This window comes from Pongo pygmaeus, chromosome 17 (assembly GCF_028885625.2).
Source record: "Pongo pygmaeus isolate AG05252 chromosome 17, NHGRI_mPonPyg2-v2.0_pri, whole genome shotgun sequence".
Classification (NCBI taxonomy): domain Eukaryota; kingdom Metazoa; phylum Chordata; class Mammalia; order Primates; family Hominidae; genus Pongo; species Pongo pygmaeus.
The window spans coordinates 49,068,195-49,092,180 of NC_072390.2; the positions used below are offsets into that span (position 1 = coordinate 49,068,195).

Genomic DNA, 23,986 nt, shown 5'->3' on the forward strand with positions numbered 1-23,986 from the left:
TGGCTGCTTTGATGTTAGCAAGAGTTTTATCCTGTTTAATTTAAATTAATGAAATGGATTACATCATGCCTAGTCTCTAACTCTCTGCAAAGGGTCCTGCTCAGTGCCATTCTGCCTTTGTAAGTTTTCTAGCACAGCTGATGCTTTTTCAACCTACCCCATTCCAAAAAGTAGGTACTACCTGGGCCACACACACATTCACCATACAAATTAAATAGAACAGGTATCAAGAAGCAATTAAGTTTCATATCAGATTTTCTTCCATTAATTTTGGCAACACAGCATTCATTTTTCTTTGTATTATAAAAGCTCGTTGCTAATGTCCAGGGTCACCAACCTCATGTGAAATAAAATGCATTTGTGCAAGCCCCTGACATCATATCAAAATTCAGTCAGGTATCTTAATGCATAATATATATGTAAAAAATCAAGAGAGACTGGGGAAGAAAAACACAAAAATGTGAGTAGAATGGTAAAAGTTCTCTACCCTGGCTGCACATCAGAATCTGGGATAAACAGATTTAGATAAACAGATGCTCAGAACCCAGCCCTAGAGATTCTGATTCAGGCCCGGTCTGACTGGGCCCAATCATTGTTATCCCTAAGTAATTCAAATCTGCTGTTTTTCTTACCTTTCTCAGGCTTTCCACTGTTGTAGAAAATGTGTATTAAATGAAAATACTCTGATTCATATATTTTCTGTCAACCATGATAATGATGATAGTTACTCTAATTGAGCTTGCTATGTGCTAACCAATTTTCCTAAGTGTTTTACATATAGTAGCTAATTTAGTATTCACCACAGCTACTGGGTGAGGCCAATATTATTATCATCTTTTTGCAGATAAAGAAATACATTTATAGAGATTAAGTAACTCACTGTAAGGCACAGCGGAGGCAGAATGTGAGTTCAGGGCTTCTAGCACCCCGTACTCTTAGAGACTCAAGTGAGTTTATGAAATAAACCATATTATGTCTCCCCAGCCTTCCCATCAGGTTCCCCTTTCCTCTTGACTTTTGCAGAGTCTAATCTAGGTATAGGCTCACCAGTTCTACTATTAGGTGGCTAAGAGGTTCTCCCCCACTTCCATCTAACTGCCACACTTGCTGTATTTACCTTGCAGTGGAACAGAACCAAGTCTTTGAGATTCAAGGAAATACAGCTAGGTGGTTCATCTGCTTTGGGAAAGTGGCCTCTTTATTCCTGAAAATAGTAGAAAGAATGTAAGGTTTAAGAATCACACAGCTATAAGATCAAATTTATGTATTTTCACTTATTAATCCTGAGCCCAGGGCAAGTCACTTAATCTCTCTGACATCCCATTTCTTAATCCATAAAATAGAAATAATGATTTCTAAATCACATGATTTAAAAGGATGAAGTACAATAACATATAGAAGGTTTCTTTGCACACAGTAGGTGCTCAGTAAACATGGGTTCCTTCCCTTTTGCTCTGCTCCCATGTCACATATACAATTAACTTTGCACCTGGCAACTCCTGTTTAGCTTCTGTGTTTCTGCTTTCCTTTATTCCTTTATTCCTCTGTGTTTAAAAGTCTGTGCTAAGTAGCCAGTTTTGTATGAGAAAGGTCTGCTGGGAAAAGCGGAGAGCTACACACGTAACACAACTTTAGGGCCCTAAATAAATATTAGGAACAAAAATGCCTCTCAAAACTTTACAGCCTCTCCTGCTTCCCTCCTCTCCTGCCACTCGTACCACCAATATATCCAAATGCCTAAAATCCCATTTTAAGATCTCTCCTAAGGAACTTATGAAGAACATGCATTAGTCTCAATAGGCACGTGTTACCTCATTTTGTTTACACATGGCTACATGTTGTCATACTCTATATGCTATAACCATTAATTGACATGAGACTGGGTAAAGGACTGGATAAAGGGTAGGCTCTTTTTTATTCTTCTAATTGAAAAATTAAAATTGTATACATTTATCATGTACAACATGATGCGTTGCAATATGTATATGTTGTGGAATGGCTCAGTCGAGGTAATTAACCTATGCATTACCTCATGTAGGTATCATTTTTTGTGGTGAGAACACTTAAAATCTATTTTTGTGATTTTCAAAATATCATACATTGTTAATAACTACAGCCACCATGTTGTACACTGAATCTTTTGAACTTATTCCTCCTGCCTAGCTAAAATTCCATATCCTTTGACCAACATCTGCCCAAACCCTGCCCATCCAGTCCCTAATAACTAACCACCATTACACTCTGCACTCTCGAGTTCCACTCTTTTAGATTCTACATATACGAGCAGGTTCTTCGCTCATTTGTGTGCGTGTGGAACTGAAATGTATTAGAATGTGCTTTCACACAAGCACTGGGGCTGGCCCATGGTGCTCTTCCTGTTTAAAGTATGGACATTCTGCCAGTTCTTCTAGAGCAGCGACACCAGGAAGCTGACAGTGAAGTGGATGTTACATACAAGCTCATCATATGCCATCTTTAGGGGGCCAATGGCCATGGCCAGACATAGCCCCCTTTTCATCTGGAGCTTGATTGTGGGCTCCCACCTCATCAACTTTGGCCAACATATTCCCGTTGTGTGTCAGCAGGGAAGGGAACTTGCCAGCCTTATTTAGGCCTGGGCCAAGGATCCGTGGGATCTGCTTGATCTGAGACTCCAAGGCCAAATGGTACCATACCTCTTGGCCAGCCTCTTGTTCTTGTCGAGTTTCTCCAGTGCCTCCAGGTCCATACGGGGGATTCCACAGCCTTGGCCTTGTCACAGTGCTGCTGGCCTCCAGGATACGCACAGAGGAGTGGAAGTGGGTTGTGGACTTTAGCCCAATGATGCCCCAGAAGTGTTTGTCCTTCTTAGAGTCACAGTGAGCAGTGGTCTGGGCCACACCCTGCAGGAGGCATTGCTGGGGCCATCCAGGAACTTCACACACCCACATGTTTTTGGAAAAGTAGAGCTGCAGAACAGCTTGAGGCCAACAGAAATACCTGTTTTTATTATTATTATTATTATTTTAACAGTCTCACTCTGTCGTCCAGGCTGGAATGCAGTAATGATGTGATCATAGCTCAAGGCATCTTGTAACTCTTGGGCTCAAGTGACCTCCTATCTCTGCCTCCCAAGTAGCTGGGACTACAGGCACAAGCCACTATGCTCAGCTGATTTTTATTTTTATTACTATTTTTGTAGACATGGGTTCTTGTTGTTTTGCCCAGACCTTTCTATTTCCTGGCCTCAATTGGTCCTCCTGCCTAAGCCTAGAAATACCTCTTAAAGTTTCAGTTATCTCTAGTTACTTTATTGTTCATGAGAAATGCCTGTTTTTCTTAATGTTATGGTAGTCTGGTTAAACAAGTCATAATATAATGCTTTTACTGAAATAGTAAAACAACTTAGAAATAATTCTTTTCTGTAGGTGTCCAGCTCCTCAGAGGCATAGCTGATATTGTATCTGCTGTGAAACATTTCTTCTCTCTTTCTAGAGTCTCTTTCCTATAAGGTGAACTTCTTGTGAAGTTTCATTTTGATAAAATTCCATCACTTGTTTCTTGTCAAGCTTTTGAACTTCATTTTCTATCTTTGCATTTTCTGATGCACTCTTGCTTTGGAATGTTTTAATATAATGCATAAGCTTCTTTTAGTGAATTTACTGTATATTTGATTATGTTTTCAAGAGTTTGTAAGGAGGTTTTTACTTGATGTTATACATGATTGTTCAAAACTCCTCATCTAAGTTGTCTCTTATTTCTGACTCTCTTATTATGTCCAACACCGAATGACCACTGTCCATTTCATCTCTAAGGACAGCAAACAAATCTGTCACCTTCAACAAACATTCAGTCAAATGCTAGATCTGATGTTCCTTCTCACATAGAATTTTTTCCAAACATGGTCTTGAAATTTCAACCTCCTTTTTTCTATGTAAATTAAGACCACTCAGTCTTCCTTTACCTTTGTATAAAAGTAATTTTCCATTTTCCTAAAGACTGGATTTTTCATCGAAAGTTTTCTTTAATACTATCTATAGCTGTGTTTTACTTTTCTGACATAAATTTCAAGATTATTCTGGTTTAGCTACTTGGGATTGGATGGATTCTGATTTATCCTTCAAATGACTGTATTATAGCCTTTGTGTAACATCAACCATCACACCATCTTCTTCTGGATAGTTAGATTTTTCTTCCTCATTTTCCCCTAGAAAGTCTATTTTAACCACAATAAAGAGTAGGACTAATCAGTTTTAAAATATCTGTCTCCAGACAGCATTTCAAACAACTTTATTCAAGTCTGGCCTTCAACCAAGACATTTAATGACCTCTCTTAAAATGCCAGAGCCTGTCAGAAATTTTAAGTTTTTCTTCATCTGGAGCAGACAACATTCCATGATGTTCTTTCTCCCTACATTTATAAAGCAAGCTTAAGTTCTATGAAACGCAATGAGAGCTGCCCATAGAACCATCTTCTGAGGAAAATCCTAGAGTCCTGATCCTGGGCTCACACCTGCAGGCACAATGCTCACAGTGCTGCACGGAGCCTTCAGGATGAGCCAGTGGTAAAGCTGTGTGCCTATTGCATGGCCTCTGTCACACAGGTGACTGCCACAGAACTGCCTCTGATTGAGAATGTCCTATTGGTCACTGTAGTCTTCCAGGAACCCAGAATATCCCACTCAGATCCCAAGTCAGCAATTGACAATCAAGACAAATTTGCAGGGAGGGAATCAAGGGTATGAACACATTTTTCCTCATCTTTGTTTCATCATGGAACACAAATAAATTGGTGATATGTTTTTGTTTTTGCTTTGTTTTATTTGTTTGTTTATTTATTTATTTATTTATTTTGAGATGGAGTCTCACTCTGTCACCCAGGCTGGAGTGCAGTGGTGTGATCTCAGCTCACTCCAACCTCCTCCTCCCTGGTTCAAGTGATTCTCCTGGCTTAGCCTTCCAGTTAGCTGAGATTACAGGCACATGCGGCCATGCCCGGCTAATTTTTATATTTTTAGTAGAGATGGGGTTTCACTATGTTGCCCAGGCTGGTCTTGAATTCCCAACCTCAGGTGATCTGCCTGCCTCAGCCTCCCAAAGTGCTGGAATTGCAGGCGTGAGCAACCATGCCCGGCCGTAAGTTGATGATATTTGTATGACAATCAGGGAAAATGGATGAGGTTGTTTATGACTCACTCAACCTAGAGGCTGCAAGGGACAAACAACCCATGTCTTGTCATACATGTGAACATTCTAACTTTGCTGGCTGTCAGAAAACTGTGCGCTGAGTCTCCCACATTTTGTTTCAGACTTCTAGGCTACAGTCTTAGAGATACAACTTGCCTTGAAAGGTCCCAAAAACTTCTCTCCCAAAACACACCCCACCCCAGTTTATTGTGGGTCAGTAATAGTATTTGTGTAAGTGTGTTGAAATAAAGGTCCTCAAAAGGGTTTCTGCTTGCCTTTAAACAATGATTATGGGTTTGTCTATTCTCACTTTAATTTTGTTCATTTTAGCTTTATGTATTTGGAAGCCCTATTTTTAGTTTTATATCTTCTTGATGAATTGACCCTTTATCACCATGAAATATCTCTTTATCTCTGATAATATATTAATACTTTGTCTTGAAGTTTAACATACCTAATATGTCTTACATAGGCACACAAATATTTTTATGGTATATCTTTTACCATTTTTAAACTTTCAATCAATATGTGTTTTTATATTTAAAGCATTTTTTATATAAACAGCATGTAGTTTGGTCTTGGTTTTTTATTCAGTCTGATAATGGAATATTGAGTCCTTTTACAAAATTTATTTTTAATTTTTTATTTCCATAGGTTTTTGGGGAACAGGTGATATTTTGTCACATGAGTAAGTTCTTTAGTAGTGATTTGTGAGATTTCGGTGCACCCATCACCTGAACCCATTTTGTAGTCTTTTATCCCTCACCCTCTTTCCACCCTTTCCTGGTAAGTCCTTAAAGTCCATCGTATCATTCTTATGCCTTTGCATCCTCATAGCTTAGGTCTCACTTATGAGTGAGACCATATGATGTTTGGTTTTCTATTCCTGAGTTACTTCACTTAGAATAGTAGTCTCTAATCCCATCCAGGTTACTGTGAATGACATTAATTCATTCCTTTTTATGGCTGAGTAGTATTCCATTGTGTGTATATGTATAAATATATGTGTGTGTGACATACCACAGTTTCTTTATCTGCTCGTTGATTGATGGACATTTGGATTGGTTCCACATTTTTGCAATTGTAAATTGTGCTGCTATAAACATACATGTGCAAGTTTTTTGTTTTTTTTAATAATGACTTTTTTTCCTCTGAGTAGATACCCAGTAGTGGGATTGCTGGATCAAATGGTAGTTGTACTTTTAGTTCTTTAAGGAATTTCCACACTGTTTTCCATAGTGGTTGTACTAGTTTACATTCCAACCAGCAGTGTAGAAGTGTTGCCTCTTCACTGCATCCACAGCATAATCTACTGTTTTTTTTATTTTTTTATTATGGCCATTCTTGCAGGAGTAAGGTGGTATCGCATTTTGGTTTTGATTTGCATTTCCGTGATCATCAGTAATATTAAGCATTTTTACATATGTTTGTTGGCCATTTGTATATCTTCTTTTGATAATTGTCTATTCATATCCTTAGCCTACTTTTTGATGGGATTGTTTGTTTTTTTTCTGGTTGATTTGTCTGAGTTCATTGTAGATTCTGGGTATTAGACCTTTGTCAGATGTATACATTGTGAAGTTTTTTTCCCGCTCTGTGGGCTGTCTGCTTACTCTGCTGACTGTTCCTTTTGCCATGCAAAAGCTCTTTAGTTTAATTAAGTCTCACCTATTTATCTTTGTTTTTATTGCATTTGCTTTTGGGTTCTTGGTCGTGAAATTCTTGCCTAAGACAATGTCTAGAAGGGTTTTTTCGATGTTATCTTCTAGCATTTGTATAGTTTAAGATCTTATTCAAGACCTTGATCCATCTTGAGTTGATTTTTATATGTGGTGAGAGATGAGGATCTAGTTTCATTCTTCTACATGTGGCTTGCCAATTATCCCAGCACCATTTGTTAAATAAGGTATCCTTTTCCTACTTTATGTTTTTGTTTGCTTTGTCAACGATCAGTTGGTTATAAGTATTTGGGTTTATTTCTGGGTTCTCTATTCTCTTCCATTGGTATATGTGCCTATTTTTATACCACTACCATGCTGTTTTGGTGACCATGGCCTTTACGTTTAATGTAATGTTTACTGTCATTAGATTTAAGTCTACCATCTTGGTATTTGTATTCTATTTGTCACATCTGTTTTTTGTTCCTGTGTTCCTTATCTGTTTGCTTTCCTTTGAGCTAATTAAATATTTTATTATTTCATTTTATCTCCTTCATTGATGTTTTCTACTATACCTCAATGGAGTGTTTTTATTTTTCATTGTTGTGTCTTAAGATTGCACACATGCATCTTTATTATTGTTTACCTTTAAATAATATTACAAAAATAACCATGTAAGAACCTTTAAAAAGTATAATTCTATTTACTTGCTGTCCTTTGCTTTCTTCTGGTCATGTATTTTATTTACTTATAGGTAACAACACAAAATGTGTTACTATTTTTGCTTTAAACAGTCACAAGTTTTTAAAATGTGAATAGATAGGTAGGTAGATGATGATAGATATGTAGGTAGGTAGATAGATGGTAATTTTTAAAAGGTCTTTTATACTTACCCAGATATTTAGTCATTTATCCACTCTAATAATTTTCAGTTCTCCTTGTAGATTCAGGCTTCCAGCAAGAATTCACCTTGAAAACTTTCCTTGTCTCTTATAGTACGTATTTGCTAAAAATAAACACTCTCAACCTTTCTCATCTTATTTCACCCTCATGTTGAAAGATATATTTGTTGAACATAGAATTCTAGATTAAGAGTTGCTTTCCTTCAATACTTTGCAGAGATTGCATCGTCTTAAGGCAGTCAATATTTTAGTTGAAAACTCAGACATCGTTCCTAAGGTTGTTGCCTGCATGAAATGTCTTTTTCCTCTGGCTGCTTTTAAGATTTACTCTTTATCCCTGTTTTTCAATAGTTTAATCACAAAATGCCTCAACGTGTTGTTGGTGGTGGTGGAGTTTGTTTTGTTTGTTTAGTTGTTTGTTTTTGAATTTTCTTGCTTGGGTTTTACTTAACTTTTTTCATACATGAGTTGATATCTTTTACCAGTTTTGGAAATTGTTCACCTATCATGTTTTCAGGTATTTCTTCTCTTTGATTTTCTCCCCGCTACCTTTCTGAGGCTCCAGTTACAAATATCTTAGATCATTAGATGTTTTGTTACAGTCACAGGATTTCTGTCCCATTTTCTTCACTCTTTTTTTTTCTCTAGTGTTTCAGTTTGGATGATTTTATTGACATGTCTTAAATATTACCCACCCTTTCTTCTGCTGGATTCAGTCTGCTGTTCGACTCCCTGAATGAATCCTTCATTTATTATACATAATTTTTATTTTTATCATTTCTATTTTGCTCTTTTTGATAATGCCCTTATATCTATTGAAATTTCCCAATGTTAATGCATGCTTCTCACTTTTTCATTATATCTTTTTAACATATCTATCATAATTTTTAAACAAATCTCTGCCTGCTGTGTCCAACATTTGAGCCATCTGTGGGTCTGCTTCTAATGTTCATTTTTTATTTCATAGTCATATTTTTCAGCTTCTTCATGTGTTTTATAATTGTTTATTGTATGTCAGTGGGTAAAAGCACAGAAGTAAATAATATTTACTCCCATAAAAGGGCTCATCCTTTTCTCTATTTGGCTGTGTGTGGGGTCGGGGGGACACAGGGAGACTGGATTAATCTAATATGATTAGATATGAATGTAAGCTTTGCTATAGCTTTAGTGTGATTTGTCATTGGCTTTAGATGTGTTGGGGGAAGAAATTGAAATTTATCTTTAGGAAGACTGAGAGTAGCATTGCCTCAGAGATGTCTGCATACTTAAAGCCTACCTGCCAGTGTTTCTGGACCACGGGGGATCTCTTTCTTCTTTACACTCCAGCACCGAGCTTTTCAGGTATATGGATATCTCTCTTCACTTCTGGAGAACTGCTACTGTGCACTGAATGAAGACCTGTGCGCCTTGAGGGGATCTCCATCAACTCTCTTGCCCTGCCCCAGCCTATGTCAACCACCCCCAAATATTCAGTGATGATCTGTGGAAAGGAGTTAGCAGGCAGGCATGGATTCTCTCTGTGGTTGTGGGGCCTCAGTGTTCTAATCTGTGGTACCTGTCCACTTGCAACTGTTGAAAGTGTGTTAAGGCCGGGCGCGGTGGCTCACGCCTGTAATCCCAGCACTTTGGGAGGCCAGGGCGGGCGGATCACGAGGTCAGGAAATCGAGACCGTCCTGGCTAACACGGTGAAACCCTGTCTCTACTAAAAATACAAAAAAAATATTAGCTGGGTGTGGCGGCGTGCACCTGTATCCCAGCTGCTGGGGAGACTGAGGCAGGAGAATGGTGTGAACCCAGGAGGCGGAGCTTGCAGTGAGCCGAGATCGCGCCACTGCACTCCAGCCTGGGCGACAGAGCAAGACCGGGTCTCAAAAGAAAAAAAAAACAAAAAACAAAAGAAAACAAAAAAGAAAGTGTGTTAATACCTGGGCTGGTTGTCCTTATCCAGCTCTGTGGCAAAGGTGCTCCACCTGTTGCTGTGTCCTCAGGAGTGACAACAGCTATAGAATTCTTCTCTCTAAGAAAAGATGAACCTCATTTTGAAAATTAATTTATTTGGATTTCTTTGTGTCTTCAGCTCTCTGATGTGTTTTTTTAAAATATGATTTTGAGACTTTCTGTTGTTAAGGACAGATAAATTTGATAGAGAAGAGAAAGTGTGGAAAGGCACACAGTTACTTTTAGAGCACTGCACTGTAAATTTGGGGGCAATACAGCAGTCAGGCATGCCCCTAGTTGTTGTTGTTGTTTTTTTGTTTTTTTTTTTGAGACGGAGTCTTGGTCTGTCACCAGGCTGGCGTGCAGTGGCATGATCTTGGCTCACTGCACCCTCCACCTCCTGGCTTCAAGCGATGATTCTCCTGCCTCAGCCACCCGAGTAGCTGGGACTACAGGTGCACACCACCATGCCCAGCTAATTTTTGTAATTTTAGTAGAGACAGGATTTCACCATGTTGGCCAGGATGGTCTTGATTTCTTGACCTCATGATCCGCCCACCTCGGCCTCCCAAAGTGCTAGGATTACAGGCATGAGCCACCATGCCCGGCCCTGCCCCTAGTATTTTGTAGGATCTGAGACACGAATACAAAGAGGGACATACAAACAATATGTCTAAATATTTAAAAGCTATAACACAAACTTATAAATTATTAAACCAAATGTGTTTTCCTACCTTAATATGTGTATCTTCATAATTATTTTTAAGGCCAAGTTCAAATTGAAATTCTCTTAAATGAGGCTGCTCAGAGAGAGAGAGCACCCAGACACCCTGTCTTCTCTTCCCATCCCTAGTACTGTCCTGTATCTGAAAGGGCCTTGCACTAAGGTGTGTGTGAACACCTTAGCTCATTCTTCCAAGATTGACTCCTACCCCCTACATCCACATCCCCACAAACAACCACTCTTCAACTACCCTTAAGTCTTTAAGGTGTGTATACTAGAGGCAGGTTCACCTTGGGAAGACAGACCTGGATGCAGTCTCAAGGCCTTTTGAGCAGGAAACTCCAGAGTCTCACATGCTCAGAGCTTGGTTAGAAGAGGGACACTGGTATTTCTTCTAACTCATAGCTCTTTGGGGATGACATAGAAAGCAGAGGAAGACTACAGCAGCAAGGCCCTCTAACGTGTGAGGCCCAGAGCAGCCCGTCCCCACAACCTCCCAACCCCCTTGACTGTATCTTAGGGCAGTACTGATGGCAACAGAATATTTTGGAGCTAGGTGAGCAGACCACATAGAGAGGGTAAATGTGGCAAGAAACTAAAGGATGCCAAGAATAACCTGTGATTCTCTTCTCAGGGCCAACTCTTACAGTTGGATAAATAATTGAATGTATATATCTCTCTAAGTGTAAAAGGTAGCTTCAATGTTGATGGGATACTCTTGAAGAAATAGGGTACAATATTTCTAGAAGACTGATGTCTCCAGACTCACATATTATAAGGAGCAAAACTAGTATGTAAAATGATTCAAGAGAAACCTTACCTCAAATAACAAAATACATAAATGCGATCCATATACGAATCATCATGACAACTTGAAAGGGAAATTAGTTCACTATTAGATTTTACATTGTCTTCTAACAAAAAGCAAATACAAAATGACTGCTAAGTAATTTTACTTGTCTTGACTAGGTTATGACTTAATTAATAGTTTAGGCAGAACTTCAATTACAAAAGAAATGTATTTTCACTTTTTAAGATAGATAGTTTTGCCTAGGAAGGAATTATTTATAATTATATATGTTCAGATATTTAATTCCACAGATAAATGATGGAAGTCTTAATATAGGGAACAACATGTAACGTCAGAATAAAAGGATCTCCTTAGTCTAATTGAATGTTGTACTTCACCATGTCTGTCTGATAGAAATAATTACATTCCTTGCTGGGATTTAGCTTTCATTTTAGCATTGGGTGTACTTGTGGAGAAAAATGAAATATTATGTTGCCCCCGTTGGCCCCCACCCGCAAACACACAACTGCTGAATTTGGTGGGATCATTTTGGAGAGATGTTTGAGAATTTGTTCCCTTTATAAGGCAGTGCCAAAGAGTGAAGGCAGAGAATTACAGTTAAAATGGTGGATGGGACACTTGCTTAAGTCTACCCTCTGCCTCCTAAAGGAACTCCTATAATGACAACTAAAAAAAAGAAGGAAAAAGAAACTCACTTTCTAAAGAAAACAGAAGAGAACACAACAGCAGAGAGCTATTGGATTTTTTTTTTTTTTAATGGAAATGGAATGAATGAGTGGTATGTGTTTTAGCTAAACAGAGATGTAGAAACCCAGGTGTCTGCAGAGGAGATGCCAAAAAGAAACAAATGGGAACTCCATTGAGAACCCTCAAAAGACTCAAAGACTGGAGGCAAAAAAGGATTGCTGACGCTAAGAGACAGACTTGAGGCTGAAAACAGGACTGTTTGAAATTCTTAACAAGAACAGCTGGACTCCCAAATTCCCTCCTCAACTCTTTGCAGCCTGACAACTACCCCTCTCTCACCCTGTAAGAGAGATGGTGGGGTATTATTCTCTGGAGTAACTTAACTATAGAGGCTACAAGCTTAGCATTATTGGGGACAGTGGCAGATGAGGATGAGATACGATATAGAAATCTGGGAGACTAAATAGAAATCTGTGTGCCGAATAGTAACAAACTCTCCTTTCCCTTCAAGCCTTCTTAGGTGGCTCAGCTCCCAGGACACTGGCAATCAGGCTGTACTTCCCAGGCGGAACATTGGAGGGGGCACCTTCCTAGAGGGTCTGACTACCCAAGGGGGAAGAAATCTTGCTATTCTTGAGGGCATTTCGGTGAAACAACTCAGCTTTGTCTAATGGTTTTATGGTAATGTCCTGGAGTCCATAATACATTGCTTGAGCAGACAGCTAAAGAATACCAGATAAGGAGGAAAGTCTCCAACAAAAAGAGACCAAAGCAAACTAACCAACAAGAAATTGAAGGAAACAAAGACTCTGGAGAGAACAGAAAGCTGTTACATGTAGCTTTAAAAAGCTGAAATGTGTATTATAGACAGTAAAAAAGAAATTGTGTTCATGAAACTAAACATGGTGCTATGAAAAAGGAGAAATTAGAGAAAATTAAATTCTTAAAAATGAAAAATGTTAGGTGAAATAATATAATCAACAGAACAAAGATGAGAGACTCTTCTAGAGATAGATGACAAAAAGAAGATAAATAGAAAAGATAATAACGTTAGAGTTTGAGTCTCAAGGTTAGTTTCACAATGAAAGAACAGAAGAAATAGAGGTCAGAAATTGCTAAAAGTACATAACAAAATTTCCTGGAACTGAATAAATGAGTAAAAGTCCCTGAATTTCAAACATAATCAACTGGGGGAACTTGTGCATATCACACCAAATATACTGTTATGAGACAATAGAACACCAGGGATAAAGAAGAAATCATAAGTGTTTTCAGAGAGAAGAAGGAGGGAGGGAAGAGGAGAAGGAAGAAATGAACAAGCAAGGAAAGGAACAAAGAAAGATAGAAAGTCAAATAAAATGAATCAGAGTACAAAATAACTTCTTAATAACACTGGAAGCTAAAAGACAGTAAAGAAATCCCTTGAAATTTCTGAGGAAAAGGTATTTCTAAACAATGAATTCTGTATAAAGTCAAAGTAACAATTAATGTAAGAAGAGAGAAATGCAAATCAAAACCACAATGAGATACCATCTCACACCAGTTAGAATGGCAATCATTAAAAAGTCAGGAAACAACAGGTGCTGGAGAGGATGTGGAGAAATAGGAACACTTTTACACTGTTGGTGGGACTGTAAACTAGTTCAACCCTTGTGGAAGTCAGTGTGGCGATTCCTCAGGGATCTAGAACTAGAAATTCCATTCGACCCAGCCATCCCATTACTGGGTATATACCCAAAGGACTATAAATCATGCTGCTATAAAGACACATGCACACGTATGTTTATTGCCGCATTATTCACAATAGCAAAGACTTGGAACCAACCCAAATGTCCAACAATGATAGACTGGATTAAGAAAATGTGGCACATATACACCATGGAATACTATGCAGCCATAAAAAATGATGAGTTCATGTCCTTTGTAGGGACATGGATGAAATTGGAAATCATCATTCTCAGTAAACTATCACAAGAACAAAAAACCAAACACCGCATATTCTCACTCATAGGTGGGAATTGAACAATGAGAACACATGGACACAGGAAGGGGAACATCACACTTCGGGGACTGTTGTGGGGTGGGAGGAGGGGGGAGGGATAGCATTGGGAGATATACCTAATGCTAGATGACGAGTTGGTGGGTGCAGCGCACCAGCATGGCACATGTATACATATGTAACTTACCTGCACATTGCGCACATGTACCATAAAACCTAAAGTATAATAATAATAATAATAAAAGAAAAAAAAAGAGAGAATAAAGAAATATTTTCAAACATTTAAGTTCTCCAAAAATGTGTTTGTCCCAAACATCTTTCTCAGGAAGCTACTGCATCTCGCCCACCCACCCATGAGGGAGTCCATTGAGAAAGAAAAACAAAGAATTCAGGAAACGTGACCCAAACTACAGAGAGGCAAAGAGCAGTCCTAGGATGACAGCTCAGTAGCAAGATTGCCACAAAAAGCATGAGGGTACTAAAAAACAACAACAACAACAAAAAAAAACTAACATATTTGACTGTATTAAGAGGAATGTTGCATTTCTATTGGAGAGTTTGAGAAAATATAAGATGGGCAGATGAAAAATTAAGAAAACAAAAATATGACACAACTAATGTCAGGAAAAAGAAAAAGAAAAATGTGTAAAAGAAATGTAATCATAAATTCCCATGTGGCTTACATGTGGATAATATATACAAGTTAAAATAATGTAAACACTAATTAGTGCTTTATCTAAGATTGTTGTGTAGTTAAATTGGGAAGATTAAGCTAAGGGAAGCATGTATGTGCTCATGTGTGTGGTAGGGAGGCAGGTGACAGGGAGGCAGGAAAGAAGAAAGAGAGAGAGATAGGGAGAGAGGACACACATGCTGGAGGAAGTATTATATATAATATCCTATATAGAATCCTTATCTCCTATCTGTAGGAGGCCAACAGGTAATATCAACATTTGAAAATCAAAAAGTAGGTATATGGGTATCATGTGGGAATATGGAATCATCATCATAATGAACAGTTAGATGAAGATGGTTGCCTCTGGGCTTCAAAGGTATAGAGAGGTGGATGGGACATTCTTTTAAGCTCTACAGTTTTATGTGGTTTTTAAGAATATGTGCATGAATTTTTATTAATATGAAAAAGCTAATTGTTTGTAAAGAACATGAATGCCATGAATACTAGAGCTTTGTGGTTTCAAGCAGTGCTTCCCAGGTTCATGGAGGGCTCCTGGAGTCCCCACAGGGACTGCCTCATGGAGGAGGGGGCTGAAGAAATGGGGCCACAGGCTTTACACCTGTTACTGCTAAAGGAGCTATGCCTTGTCATTGTTATGTTTCAGTGAACTATTTCCTTTGAAGAAAAGGTTCCATAGAAAACAACAGCAAGTTTGAAAAACACTGATAGTAGTATGCTTATTTGGAGAAAAACTGTTGCCAAATTGCTTTGGTTCAAATATGATTTGTCCCCACCAAAACTCATGTTGAGGCTTGGTTCCCAATGTGGTGGTGTTGGGACGTGGTGCCTCCAAGGGTAGATTATTAGGTCATTAAGAGGGAGTAATGCCTTTTTTATGGGATGAAGTCCTAGTTACTTTGAGGTTGTTACAAAGTAAAACTGCCTCTCTTGTCGGGTTTTTTGTTTTTGTTTTTGTTTTTTTTGCATGGGCCAGGCTCCCCTATCACCTTCCCACCCTGTTATGAAGCAGCATGAGTTCCTCACCAGATGCAGCCACCCGTCTTGGACTTCCCAGCCTCCATAACACAAATGAATATGCTGACTCTAACTATCAGACTCCATCCAGTTTGGCTATCACCTGTCATTTTCTTTTATCACACAAAACAGAATTGTCCTATTTCTAACCCTGGATAGATCTTTAAAAGAACTTGAATTAGAACCAGTTTTCACATGGATTTCAAATATGGATTAGACATTTGATTATGAAAATTTGTATATTTTCATTTTGCTCCAAAATCAAATTTTACCCTCACTTCTTAAGCAGTATCACATACAGTATATGCTGGCAGAGTTCAAATAAGTAATCCAATAGAGGTGGTCCTCTGTCCCTGGGATGAAGTTGGACATTCTGGTTTCACTGAGTGATGGACATATTTATGATTGTGCTCCAATTAGAGTTGACTTTGGTCAAAAGGAAAAATACCCCCGCCCCAGGGTATAGAAAAAATACAACGAAATATTTAGTTTTTATTTATGTTTTTATTTTTTGGAGACAAGGTCTTTCTCTGTCATCCAGGCCTGGAGTGCAGTGGTGTGATCACAGCTCACTGCAGTTTCAAAGTCCTGGGCTCAAGCAATCCTTCCATCTCAGCCTACCTACTTGAGAGGGTCTCAGCTACTTGCTGGGACCACAGGTAAATGCCACCATGCCCGGCTAATTTTTTTTTTTTTTTTTTTTTTGTTGTTGTAGAGATGGGGTCTCACTATATTGCACAGGCTAAAAATCTTTATTTCTTTTATACTGAAGATAACCCATATGTTTTGCAAGCATGTTATATTCATTGTTACTGGGGCTTTATAACCACTTAAAGACAAAACATCCTTAACTTGGTGAGTTTAATTTAGGAGAAAATCAAATGCTAAAACAGACACTCCTGAAAAAATATATTTCCTTAGTCAGTTAGTCTCTCTCTTTCATTTTCTTTGTTCTCCTCTGCACTCCACATAGTGTGAAATGCTGTGCCTGTTCTTTGTGCTTCCATTATTTCTCAATATAAAATAATTAAAATCTGCTTTGAAAAATAACTATATGTAATCTAATACAAATTTATATAAAATATATTTGATATAAAGTATAGATTTACACATTTTATATATTCTGAACTTACATGCATATCTCATTTGAAGTTGACAACAACTCTTTGAAGTATTATTATTCTCATTGTAGGGATGAAGAAATAGTGGCCCTTGGTGGTGGACCTCTCCCAGGTTGTGTAGCTAACAAGGGATAAAGACCAAATGAAATCTTTATTTTCAGAGTTTTGGTCTACTTGGGCCTAATAAAAAGGCTAATCTTTATCAAAAGCATACATATAACTTTAAAACTTCCAGATCACATATATAGGATGAACAACTCTGGTTTGTCCGGGACTTTCCTAGTTTCAGCGCTGAAAATCCTATATCCCAGGAAATCCCTCAGGCCCAGACAAAACAGAATGGCTGGCCACTTTACATTCAGCAGTCAGTCCAAGAGACTGTAATAGATACCCATCATGGGAACTGAGAGAGACACAGGGAAGGAAATGCAAGTAGAAGAAAATGATCCAGAAAGTTTGTATAGACAAGAGTAAAACTGATTTCTTACCCTATCAGAGAAAACCAGTTGTAACAACCACCACAACCCAACAATTGGCACCAACTTTTCAAAAATGTTTATGTAACCAAATATATCTATAGATTTAAGATTTATGACTATATCATGAAGTGTCCCAAAGACACACAGACTTGGTACTACCATATCTTGAAAAGTAAAACCTCTCTTAAGTGTTTTATGAGAAGAAATCACAAAACACTCAGACAGATATCCTAGGGCCAAATATCCTAAACCTCTTTTTGAGATCTTGATCTCCTCAACGTCTGCCTCATTGAAGTAGCTGCTCCCCAACCCAGCTTACAGTCTTCCCCCAACCCCCTACCTATAGTATGCCAGATTCTGTTTCCTGCCTGCTGTTCTCTCATTCTCACCATCTTAAGAGTGTTCTTTTTCTTGGATGTTTCCCTCCTTGCCCTTTCTTAAAATCAACATAAGTCCCATTAATCTTCTTCTATGTCTCTTTAGACATTAAAGAGCATCTTCATCCCCTTATGCTCCTCTCCCCTATAAGCTCCTGCAACAAAGATCCAGAGAACTAGAGATGCCTCTTCAAAGATGAGGAGGAGGGTAAGGAATGAGGAAATGCTGCAGTTATTCCTACTTGAATATTATAGTGTGTGTGTGTGTGTGTGTGTGCATGTGTGTGTAGATTATGAAGGTAAAATAATGTCATTACAGAAAATTTACAAAAAGTGAATTAAGATTTTTCATAAAGGATCCACAATCATTTTGGTAGGAATTTTTTAGCCTTTATCTTCCTCTCTGGTGCCTACAGGTGTTCTAATATAGTTGAAATCATGGTGCACATACACATGCAAGCTGATTTTTAACCTAAGTAAGCATTAGCCTATGCCATTCTGTTTTTTATCAAAACTATCATTGTTCCCCATTATTTGCTATCAAATATACGAATTATATTTTATATGAATACTATACTAATTATATTTATAATACTATACTAATTATATATATAATACTAAGTATATTTTGTAATTAGTATATTTGTACATACAGCCCTTTGCATGATTACAGTTATTTTCATGTGACAGGCATATATAACAGGTGTCCATTTCAACCAATTTTTATGTATAAATGCCTACTGGCATTTAATAGGATTATATGTAGCATGCTGCTGTGGTTTTCTTTGTTTTTAAAATGTATGTATGTAAGGTATACATGATGTTTTGATATACTTATTTTGATATATATAGTGAGGTGATTACTACAGTTAAACAAATTAATATTCCATTGTTTCCTATAGTTACTTTCATGTGTGTGTATGAGCATGTTTGTATTGTGTGTGTTAAGAGTACCTAATAATCCACTTTGGGAGGCCGAGGTGGGTGGATCCTGAAGTCAGGAGATCAAGACCATCCTGGCTAACACGGTGAAACCCCGTCTGTACTAAAAAATACAAAAAATTAGCCGGGCGTGGTGGTGGGCACCTGTAGTCCCAGCCACTTGGGAGGCTGAGGCAGGAGAATGGCGTGAACCCAGGAGGTGGAGCTTGCAGTGAGCCGAGATTGCACCACTGCACTCCAGCCTGAGCAACAGATCCAGACTCTGTCTCAAAACAAAACAAAACAAACAAACAAAAAGTACCTCATAATCCACCCCCTTGGCAAATTACCAATATACAATACAATATTATTAACTGTAGTCTTCATGCTATATGCTAAATCTCTACGCTTAACTATATAACTCTCTTTTTGTACCTTTTGATCTGTATCTTCCCATTTCTGCCTGCTCCTGGTAACTATTGCTTTACTCTATTTCTATATATTTGATTTTTTTAAAGATTCCACATATAAGTGAGATCATGCAGGATTTGTCTTTCTGTGCCTGGCTTATTTCACTTGGCATAATGTCCTCTAAGTTTATCCATGTTATGGCAAATGGCAGGATCTCTTTTTTGGGGGCTGGATAAGATTCTGCATATGTATATCACAATTTCTGTATTCATTCCTCTGTCAGTGAACACTTTGGTTGTTCCCACATCTTGGTTATTGTGAATAATGCTGCGATGAGCATGGAAGTGCAGATACCTTTAGGAGTTGGTGTATTTCCTTTGGGTATATACCCATAAGAGAGATTGCTGGGTATATTTTTAAGTTGATTGGTATTTAATAAGATAATAAATAGCATGCTGCTGCTTTGAATCTTCCATATTTGTCTGTAGAGCCCCTGTTTTCTAATGCAGTTTATGTATAGTTTTTCTACTTTTTCTTGGACAGTGTCTAATTAAATTACTTTTAAATGACTTGGATGTATTAATGTTTTCTCTTTTAACAAAAATCACAATTATACCCCAAATTATTTTTGCATAAAATGTATATGCTTTTAAAAATAAATGATATGACAAAAATATCAGCTATAAAACTATCACCGTGAGAATACTGCCTGTCCTAGTCTTTTAAGAATATTTATTAGGGAGGAAAAAAATAACAGAGGTCATTTGCTTTTCAGTGACCAGGTTCTTCATACACATGGATGTCTCACAGATCAGCTAAGACCTGTGTTTGAACACCTTGGTCACCCCTGCAAGGAGCCTGCTACCAGCATTTGCCATCCACAGAACTGTGCTAATAGAGTCTATTTCTGGAGAATGGAGGAGAGATTAACTTCTTGTTCATGATAAATCAAGGGTATCTGATTTGCCTGTTACACGCCCAGTTTTCTTTGGAAGCAAGCCCTAGAAGCTGTTTTTCTGATCTAATCCTAATTCTCACGTTAGTGCTTATGAAAGAGAAAAACAACATTTACTCACGATAAAGACTGAGTTCTAGCCATTATAAATCTTATCAATTGCCTTGTGAAGGTTAGGGGGAAAAAGAAGGAAAAAAATGATTGTATTCACTCACACTTGCATCGGGACTAATGTTCCTATTCCCGTTGCAGAGTGTTCTGAGATTTCTAAGACTGGCACAAATGGAAATAGCAGCAGAGATAAAGTTGGGAACCTTAGGCGATATCTGACTGATGACTGTTGCACTATAAAGAGTGGCCAGTAACAGTTCAATAAGGAAAATTATTATAGTTTACTTGTTATTGGGAAATATTGGCAAACCTAAACATTTCATTTTTTTTCTATTTTTCTTATAAGCTACCAAGATCGGTAGAAGTGCTCTTAACAAATATTTGCCATGTTAATATTTAGAATCATACACATGCATACATACATACATACATACATACATAAGATGTATAATGATTTTTTGGCTTCAGTAAAGGTACTTGGTACATAATATACATTCTATATAATATTTTGGTTAATTGCCTGAAGAGAAGCGTATTTTTCCCAAGACAAATACAAAACATGTTTATCTAAGATGTAGGCCAACAAATAACCATTTTCCATAGGTTAAGATATACACTTGCACACGAGCAGTTCTTCAGTTTCAACAACGATTTTTTGAGTATCAGTTATGTGCTAGTGCTCACTCTGAGATACAACAGAGGTGAACAGAGCAGCTGAATGTGAACCATTGATGGCCACACCTCTGTCCACCCTTCTTAGTTCATTTGTGTTTTGACACCATCCGTTAGCCTTGGGAAGGCGTGTTTTTGACAGAGGGATAAAGAAGCACAGGGACAGAAATGTGTACTTTCTGGACTATTGGGTTATTTCTTCCCATTTATTTGTGAAGTCATTAGAATGCCCGTCTATCAGCATTACATAGAGCATGCAGTTTCCCTAAGAAACTGTCAACTTTGGGGACAAAAATAAGGAAAGTTTCTTACTCCTCTGTTTCTATCTTTTGATATTTTTAAAAGACATCTAGTAACAAAGTTAGGCTAAAAGGCTAAAAGCTGGTAAGCCACCAATCTATATGGGGCATCAAAATATCACTAAAATAGGCTAGTAATATGATGCCAATTAATCAAGCTTTCCCTCATGGTTTCTTAAGATGGTATTGCTCTAGATATGGTAAAATATAACCTAAAATAGAAGATTCAAAACCATCAAGAAACAAAAACAGAAAGCTTGCTTTCTGGCATCAACGTTTTGCCATTGAATATTTTTGAGATGTCCACGTAAGTTCCAAGGAGCAGCTGCAGCCACACCACCACCCTGAGCCCAGCCAGCTGACAGTTGCCTAGAGTTGGCAGCCACAGCTAGCTGAAATTTGGAAACCCCAGTATGCTTAGGGTTGAGATGTGTCCAATTACCAAATTATAAAGCCTTCATTAGGCTTTTGAAGAAGTTGTGTGGTCTGTAGAATTGCATGTTTTGAACATAAAGAGGTTAGTTATTTTCAGAGGCAGGAGATCTTTTGGCCCCAGTGACCACTAAATATTAATAAATATTAAACACAAGTTAATTAATGGTGATTTAAAGGGACCCCATATTGTTAATTCATATCAGGCTCTATTTCATGAAATGTATCTTTTTCTTTGTTTCCATTCACTCAATTTCTCTTCTTTCAGATATACACGTGTATCTCACACACACACACACACACACACACACTCATTTTGTTTTCCAGTCCACACTCAAGTTTTGCAAGACAGTCCTGAAAAAGAAGTTTCAGTAGGAAGATAGAAGTGTTTTTTGCACTCCCTCCTGTTTGGTTGAAATCAGTTTTTCCACAATTCTTACGGCAAGTTTTTCTCTAACAGAAAATGCACAGATTGAACAGTTGCCCTCCAAAACACTGGCAAGCAGGCGGCATGATGATTTCTTCTTCTAACGGATCCCAACTCATTTACTAAGACTCATTCAACTTTTAACAAAAAATTTGTCATTTCTCTTTCTTACTACAGCCATTGCCATCCTCTGTAAAATTACATGTGGATATTAAAACTTAAATGCTGTCCTACAATAAAAATATTTTTAATGCCCTCCTCAAAGTTAAGAAAAAAAATTTACTTATTTGTATTTTGTGTACCTGGGAAGTTATTCATGCTGAGTAACAGTACAAAACTTGAGCTGCCTTGCTTTCTGCTTCCAGGAATGCCAATCAGAGAACATTCTTTTTCAGGCAGCCAAGTTTGGAAGTCAGTTGGTTTCTGGCAGTGAGTAGGGGGAGGGGATGGCAGGGGAAGCATAGTGAGTCCTTGGGCTGATGTTCAGCTTCCAAGTGTTTCCGTAATATCCATCAATGAAAGCATCTCCTTTTACCCACGTAGAGACAGGTAAAAAGACAGCTGAGTAAATCAGCATTAGATGTAACAGCGGAAGCTCAGTCAGAGGGAGGGGGGAGGAAGGGCGCATGAAAGCCTGCCATTGGCGAGCTTACCAAAGGCATCTGCCAGTGGGACTTCAATGGAATGTGAAACCAAATCATTTTCAAGTTAAAGATAGACACAGTACACACCAGGATCTAGAGGCTGGATTTCATACTCATAGCTCTCCCTAGAATTTCAGGGAGTTCTGTTATGATCTCTGTTGTAATTAACAATTTGGTTCAAGTTTGTTCTTTAAATGAATATGCTAAGAATTCACATATGTTCTGGATGTACTGGAATTAAAAGGATTTAAGAGATCATGGTGTGCATGTTCTAGGGTAAGTGAAAAGATTGGTTTTTAAAGTGCATCACTTTTCTGGGACGGTTAATGTTGAATTTTTCTTTTTATCTCTGAATGAAAAGGTGATAGTAAAGATTTTTCACTGTTGTAGCTTGCTTACCTTTCTTAAGATACTTGGTATTTTACATTTTGTGCAGCAGAAAGAGGATTTTCGCTTAGTTTTGAAATTTGCATTGCAAGTCTATAACTTCAGTTTTGACTTTACCCTTATTTGTTTTTTCCTCTATTCTTCTCTTAAGCACTATGAGTTTACTGAGTTACAATCTCAGTAGTTTTATGTCACAACACAGACTGAATGTTACTGTGTCTATTATGCCATTGGATGAAACTATATTATTGTGAGATGGAGTTCAGTTTCCCCTGCATGGTACTAAGTCACTTCCCAATTTGAGAAACAAAAAAAGAAGGAAAAAGGAGAGGAAAGGTGCTCTAAAGGTGGCCTAAAACTGTGTAAGGAGCCTTTAGAAGATATTCTACTTTTTAAAAAGCAACTGAGAAAAAAAATAGGCACTTTTCAGGAAGAGAAGAATTAATAGAAGTTATTTTTTAGTGTTACCTCATTAATTCCAAGCAGGTTCCCCTCCTTCAGAAAAAAAAAAAAAAAAAAAAGCTGATATTTGCTAAGTGTATGGAGGCGTTCTGATTTTACAGAGCTTGAGAGAAGACAAGGGAGAGGAAGAGTTGTCTGATTTTGCTATTGTCGCACTGTTTCAGGATTTCAAACTTCTTCTTGAAAAGAATGACAAACTTTGGTTCTCTTCATATTTTGCCCATGTATAGGTTTTGTTTCTTGTTTTGTCAAATGACCTCGCCCTCTGCTCTTAGAGACAGCTTTTCCAAACTTGCACAGCATTCCTTCTGAATAAATACTGTCCATAATAGTCACAGAGTACATGGTGTGAATTGGAAATTCTACTTTATATGGGGAAAATAAATCTGCTGACACTGTTATTACAGAGTGCACAGATGAGTTGTTAAATGTAACTGGCCAGTTTTTTGTCTTGCCAAATAGACCAGATTCTAATGAACTAAGTTGGCTAAACTAGGTACAAACAATGAAGGGCTTATTATGGATTTTTCATTCAACTTTGATGAGAATAAGTAATACACTTGTGTCACTCTTCTAAAATGAAAAATGGGCATTATATTGATAAAGTCATTCGATTTTACAACTACTGAGTTATCTAGTGAGGCCAAGCAAATGTGAAGTTGGCAGAGCTCAATTCTGATGCCCCTTTCCT

At 37.8% G+C, this 23,986-nt stretch overlaps 1 protein-coding gene and 1 pseudogene across 9 annotated transcripts in view; one reads left to right on the top strand and one right to left on the bottom strand.

Moving 5' to 3' along the window:
- Positions 1–23,986, top strand: part of DTNA (dystrobrevin alpha) — a 395,439-nt gene that overhangs the window by 74,993 nt on the left and 296,460 nt on the right. For 4 of the 9 annotated variants that reach the window (XM_054460666.2, XM_054460658.2, XM_054460669.2 and 1 more), the window contains exon 1: positions 22,310–22,722. The exons of the other annotated variants lie outside the window; for them this stretch is intronic. The gene's annotated coding sequence lies outside the window, so the exon portion shown is untranslated. Of the gene's footprint in view, positions 1–22,309; positions 22,723–23,986 lie in introns of those variants that run through there. 9 annotated transcript variants of the gene reach the window in all.
- LOC129018774 (large ribosomal subunit protein uL1-like) lies at positions 2,327–2,930 on the bottom strand (annotated as a pseudogene).